Below are 7,590 nucleotides of genomic sequence, written 5' to 3'. Positions count from 1 at the left end.
TTTTGGGATAATTGTATATGAGAAAATGAGTTGATGATGAATGCTATAATGTAACTTAACCATTGTTTAGCATAAGAAATTGACATAACTTGATGAAAGAGAACAATGAACAATGAATAAATATAATACTATTATAAAACTTTTAATGTGAAAATATGACATAATATTGAAGTCAGCGATAATAGCATGTGACCTACTTCCACTACAATACAAAGGAGGGTTTTAAGACAATATTTAAGACAATTTTTCGGCAAATTGTCTTAACTTGAGACAAAAGAAAACTTGTGTATTGTTTTAAATATTGTCTTTAAGTGGGTGTCTTAAATTAAATTGTCTTAAAGTATTGTCTCTATAAAGACAATATATAACACAAGCATTTTTGTCTCTCTAGATACAATAGTTGATATTAAAGACATAATGTCTTTAAAGAGACAACGTCTTTGATCCTAACTATTGTCTCTCTAGAATAATAAAAAATTGCATTCAAATATAATACAATACTGCTTTTTTTTCTTTAGAATCAATATAAAATAATGAATCTAGAAAAATATGTCACCACTGAAATAAACCAATACTAAAAGTATTTAATTAAAAATAAACTGCAATATCATTGATTAATTCATATTAGGTCATAGTGGAATCGAACCACTGACGTCTTGTTTATAATGGAGGTGCTCTTCCATTAAGCTAGCACCCTTTAAATAATTATGTGAGAGTTATGGTAGTATTTCAAATTGCGTATATAGCAATTGATTTAAAAAATATGCTCGACACATAATCACGTAATCTTTTTAAAATCTAAAATCATGCAACCCCTATTTTAAACTTGATAAAATTAACTCAATGGAGTTAGCTCAATGTCACACCCATATAACATGATTCAAACAACAAGCTACCATTATAAATAATTTACAAACTATTTAATCTAGTCATACAGAAAAAAACTAACTAGAATTATCACAAGCCTTCAATATCTTGCAACAACTATTCAATGGTTTATGTTTACCATGTTTCCACTCTTCATATATTCCAGAAATATGAATTTTTTCAAGGAATTTTTCACACCAGCTAAAGATAAAGTATAGAGAAATTAGCATAGCCATCCTCCTGTCTATCCCTAAACTTTTTACAGCAAGTTAGATAATCCAACACAATTATCATTACCTGTTAGTAATGATAAAAAATGAGAGTCAACCATGTCCTCATATTTAACTTTGACCCTAGAAGAGAAGGCTAGTGCACAACCAGCATCTGCTTGGCCATTCAATGTAACCAAACCTCACAGCCTACTCTGAAATTACACTTCCAAAGAAGTCATGCATAGCTTTGGAAACTTGATTTAATCCTACTACATGGAAGTCAAAAGAGTATGGTGTATTTTGTTTTACCACATATCCAAATTACACCTCGAAACCACAAAAGTTGAAGCCCTAATTAAAAAGAAAAGTGATCAAGTTGCCTTGACTTCATCTTCAGGAGCTGCAGCAGGGCCCATATCACAACATTTTTGGGGTAAATTTGAGGATTCTTCACCCACAAGTATCTTTGCTAGATCTTGATGAGAAAATCTAAGAAGATCCTTCCCGGGAAACAAGTTAACCACCTACTTCCTCTGATACACAGACTTAAAACAATCAATCCTAACAAGAGGAACTAAACTCACTCCAACCTCTTCCTTAAGTCATTTGCAATTTCTACCATTACATACTTACATTTAACTTGTAGATGAGTGTCTTCGTTGCAAGTAGAATTATACTCTCTGTACATGGCCCAAACATCACCCTTTTGGGGAAATATCCTAATAGTTAATTTAGGACTTTTCTCCCATGCAAAAATATGAGAAATGATATTTAGCACGTCGTTGTTGGCAGATTTTCCATTCTTAGAATGCCCACAACCCTGGTAAAATCCATCATCCAGCTAGTTAGTGATAGTCATACCTTCAATGAAATCAAGATCCATTTTACAAGAATTACAATCTATGAAGACTAGCTAAAAAGTGCAAAGTTTTAACCAAAATTCTAAGCACAAACAAAAAAGTAGTTAGATTAGCGAGCACATATATAGAAAAAGAAATCGTAAATACTACATATAAATCTTTTGCTGAGCAACCAAAGAAATAAATAATAACATAATACTCTGCCAAATTAGAAGCCATTGCAGACAGAACAAAGAATCACCAAGGTGCACATGGAAGCAATTTATCAAGAGGTTCCTTATAGATAACTTCAATGGAAACAAACTCACCTAAAATATTCCCTACATTAATCTCAATGGCTGGACCATCATTGTTGGAATCTCCAAAAGCATCCACTCATCTGCCCCAATCACTGTAGATCTAGACAATATTATGGCATTGTTGGTAGTCTCCTTGATATTTACTAGATTTAACTCAATCTAGTATTGATTGATCTAATGGTTAAGATATATCCTCTGAAGATACAAAACCATGCTCTAAATCATCCTTTTTATCTTTAGTGATTTTAACATTACTTCTATTTCCTTCATCGTCATGTCCTTCTTCAAGAAAACATTCCTCTAGCAATAACAAAGAAGAATTTGCAGGGAGAGAATTTCCTAGTGAAATTTCGGCCTTATTGCTAGAATCCCTGCTCCCTTCGATGTTTTGTTGACCTATAGGTTGGAAATTATCATAATTTACGGCTGCTCCTTTATGTGTTGTTCCATTGTATTTCCTCTTAAGAAGTATTCACATACGAAGAGATTTTTCCACAAAATCTAGATTCCAGTATACTTGTGCATATATTGTACATATTCAATTAAAAATTATACATAAGTTTGAAATGAGTAGCATGTGAAACATTGTACAAGCTAAGACAATTCTTATTTAAATAAAGGTCATATAAAGGCCTTGAATTATTATTGTCTACTTTCAAGACAAGGAAAAATAAAGTAAAATGATTCAAAACTAACTTGTTCTGGATGACCAAGCTGGTATCCTAGTGGCCCAAAGAGAGGTTCATGTTCAATCAATCAGCAGATAAGTCTACGACATGCGCATGCTTCCACTTTTTCCTGAAATCCATTAGCAGTCGCAACTAATGCACGCCTGTCAATCTACATATAATAATAAGAGATAAGAAATCAAATCTATAAATTATAATTGAGATTATACCAGAACACTTTATGCCTTAGTCATAAAGCAATATATATACCTCTTCTTGCCTCATTTTTCTTTCCTTAACAATGCTTGAATAGCTTTCAACACAATCATAGAAAAATCATTTTCTAAAGCCACAACAAGATCAACTAATTCACAACATTCCAACCATGCAGTCCCCATTGCCTCAAAATTACCCCATCTCTTCACTCTTTCTCGATCACCAAGGCTCCTCCTTTGTGCTGATGTTTCCATCGCAATAGTACTTAGACCCCTGCCATAACTAATTTTGGAACTCTGCTCAAGATCTCGTGAAGCTGCTAAAGATGTTGCTTTTGCAGTTGTCTTGTCCTTTGGTACAGGTTGAGGACTTCGTGATAAAGTAGGTTCCTTTTGAAATCTTGTAAAACTATGTGGCCTTCATGCTATTCTTTCTAGAACTAGCATCTCACATCTCAAGGATGTATTTTTGGAAGATGCAACATCACCACCACCTACCCCAGCAACTACCATTGCTAATGTCATTACAACTGGAGAAGCAAATGAAGAAGCCCAACCTAGAGATATCACTGCAAGGAAAGCCTTACAAAGGACATACATTTTCATCACTACCATGAAATGAAGGAAAAGGTAGAGAGTGAAACATAAAATATTTTTCTGAAGCATCTAGGAAGACAACACCTCGTAAAGCTCAATTCTAGGGAATGTAAGTAGGGAAGAAAATATGATATCGTTATACATTGTATAGTTGTTCCCATATCCTCATAATATATAACTAACCATATTATATGAGTAGGATATATATTAAAAAAAATTCATATTTACACATAGTAGCTGCCTATAGAAATCAACCTATTTATCGAATTTACACATCCATATTTCCAAGGAGCCACTACTTTATCAATGCACCAAGGATAACATATACTAAGGGATCTCTTATGAAATTAGAAGTTGGATAATTATGCACTTGAAATCCATAAACATAAAGAGAACAACAAAGAATTAACAGAGTCAAGACCAAGTCCAACAATAGGGAACAAGAAAATAACTCCAACTAGCTCTTGTGAAATCTTAAATGGGATCATTATTCACTTCAACCCCATACATAGACAGAGAACAACAAAGAATTAACAAAGATTCAAGGCCACCAAAAGGAACAAGGAAAACACTACATTTATTATATTTGTCAAAGAAAATCACAACATCTATTAGATTTGTCCAGTGAATACCATACATAAAAGAACAGATGTGTATAAAATTAATAGACTCAAAATCCAACAAAAGGTAAACAAGTATCATTTGACTCAAGGACATATCAAGCAAAAAGAGAGTTAGATGTGTGACCAAGAAATATAGCACGAAACCCTTCATTTATATCTTACTTGTGAGGATCCCAACATTTAAGAAGGGTATTGATTGATATGCAAATTGGACAATAAATGAGAGTTTGTTGATATGCCAATTGTACACTAAATTACTTACTAAGTGTGCCTATAACTATGTAAACTGAGAAGCCCTCTTGGCACCCTATCTTAAGTGATACCTAGGGAGGTATGAAAGGGAGGTTCAACCTAAAAAATCATCTTAAACAAAAAGGAGGAAAGGAGAACTCAAACTAACTCCCTACCATCACAAGGACATCTGTCTTAACCCCAAAGCAAGTCTTTGGCAAGGGCTTAGTGAAGATGTCAACAACATGCAATTTAGTGCAATAACATTGCAAATCAATAGTGCCCATGAACCAATTGTTGGATGTAATAAACGTGGACTTTTATATGTCTGGTTCATTGATCAGTGAGTGGCTCCTTGGAAATGTGGATAATTACAATGAAAAGTAATTATGCATAAGCATCCCATAAAATTAGTTAACAAGCGAATTTCTCCACTTAAAACCAATATTACAAAAAATTTCCAATAGCTTGGCCCAATAAGGGAGTGGTAGTTGTTATCACCCCAAGAAACTATCCTAGGTTGTATATCAGAGATGCTCGGGAACATTACAAACTCAGCAAAAATGTTGGAAATATGGTGGATGAATGAAAGAAATGTTGCATATTCAAGCCAGATAACCACTTCTACTGTGCTTAACCCTAGACATGGGTGAACACCCCTAGACTACAAGGCTTTAGACCACCAATTACTCATAGTTTGAGGATTAAGTGGACATGGAGAATACTGACTGCACTAGCAGATGCACAAGACCATGTGATGGCCGGCTGCAACTAGTAAAGAGGCCTACAAATCTACTTCCTAATGCATAGACAAGATGACAGCTCTATGGCACTAAAACAATAGAAACCTGCATACACATTCAACAATACTAACTAGATTCTAACACAGAGGTGGTATGACAGCCCCTCTAACGCCAAACATCAAAGAAGATTAAAAATGCATAACAGGCACACCGTGGACAAAGAAGAAGAAGTGGAAAGCGAGCAATTAAGAACAAAAGAAGCTTTTATTAGCTGAAAATGAAGACTAGACGCTGTAGGTATCACAATAGTTACAGTCTCCAGAAGTTGAACCTTACATCAAAATAACATTCATCAACCCTGATTACATCTCATTTCTGGGTGTATATATAGAGTTTGTTTACAAAAATTCTCTGTTATTCTATGCGTGGAGGGGTCATAATGGACCACCAAGCACTTTAACTGTTTAGTATGGGTTTCTGCTGCAATCTGACTGTGTCTGAAATGGATTTGATCTTCTCGGACGCTCTGCTGTCCTTCCCAGGCAAGTGGACTGTAGTATGGAAGACATTCCATGACTAATAAATGTGTTTAACTGCTCGATGCACGTCCTTTTCTTCTCAGCCATTCTATTTGTTGAATGCGGTGGTTGAAGAGTAACTGTGCAGAGTGGTGAATACTGGCCACCTTCTTCCTTGGTATGCACGAGACCGGCTATGGACGCAGACAGTATGGCGGAGGCATGGGAAAGACGGGGAAAAGACATTAGCCGTTGGATTATGCAGATGGATGGAGGATACGGCTCAGCAGGAGCATGAAGGCAGGAAGACTGAGTATAGGCAAATACACTATCGGAAGTGGAAAAGTGGACTTGAAACCTTATACAAAGGAATGGTGAGTCATATCGGGTCTGACACCTGATATCGCATCAGTGCAAATGGAGTGGTCTACATTAACATCAAGCCCTGACCCTGCGACTTGCGATCATCGATGAGCATCACATCGGCGGAAGACAAGGGGGGAAGCCTTTATACACATGGGTGTGATTTGCGATAGTGATCAGATTGCATCGCAATATCGTAGTGGAGAAGACACGGGGCATAACTTAAAACACATATGGATGTGATATGTGATAGCGATCAGATTGCATCGCAATATCGCAACGGCAGAAGACAAGGGGCGAAAGGAGGTGGCGGGGTTAAGGGAGTGTAAGGAGAATACGGGGAAGAAGGAAGGAGGAGAAGATTGCTCCAAGCACCCCTTTCAACACAAACCAACCATCAGACCTAAATCTGACCTTGATGCACTGAAGTTTATAGCAGAGCTAACACTCGCTCCTTCTGGGGATGAGATGTTCCCTGTGAGGTCTCAAGAACCTACAGACCAATGCCTTCATACAAAATCATCTTTAGAAACTATTGCCTAGTATCCATTGGGCGTGGAGTCAAACTAGGTCTACACTAAAACCTATAAAAGAAAATGCTCACAATCATTAAGGCCTAAGAGCCTTAAACAACATAAATATTAAAAAACTGGCCAACTGATGGGCCACCAAAACTGTTTCTCCTGCTCTCAGCCCGGTTTATCATAGAGCAACAAAACTTGATTTATTTGATCATCTACCTCAAATAGATTAGGACATTTGAGCTTAATAGGTAGAGATGATCTATACTTCATCCCCTCTCTGTATGATCTCCTCCTTGGATGTTCTCCATGAGAGCTTTTGTACACCTGTTGAATAATCATGGTTGCTGTGTACTTCTCTGTGTCATTTGTGGTTTGCACAACTAATATGCATGATGAACCATCGTATTCTTTTGCAGGAGACACAGAGACATCATCTGCTCCAACATCTTTCATAGAACAGTCCTCATCCAAGGAGGAATCCCAAAACTGGGCATCCTCTTCCTCTGTCACTAGGCAAGCTGACCTTTCAATCTTTGTGGAGGCCAACTGAGCAGGTTTCATAATATAAAAGCTGAGGTGATAAGTATCATCCTCGAGCATTGAATTCTGTCTTGCCTCAGTGTTCAAGGGGAAACTTTGAGGGCTTTCCCATTGAGCGGACAGAAAGACAAAAGATGATGGGGATTTTTCTTCTCACTTAATGATCATTGGGCAGGGAACAAAAGAAGGATGGAAAAATTGCAAAACTCCGTTGGTAGCAAAAGGTTATTCCTAGGTGCCAAGAATTGATTTTGGTGATATTTTTTATCTTGTTGCCAAGGTAACTTTTATTACATTATCTATTGCTGCTACTTTTGATTTTGTGGTAGA

This window comes from Pinus tabuliformis, chromosome 3_1 (genome assembly GCF_031772625.1).
Source record: "Pinus tabuliformis cultivar Carrire ecotype Pingquan chromosome 3_1, CPIR1, whole genome shotgun sequence".
Lineage (NCBI taxonomy): Eukaryota > Viridiplantae > Streptophyta > Pinopsida > Pinales > Pinaceae > Pinus > Pinus tabuliformis.
This window is presented reverse-complemented; position numbering follows the sequence as displayed.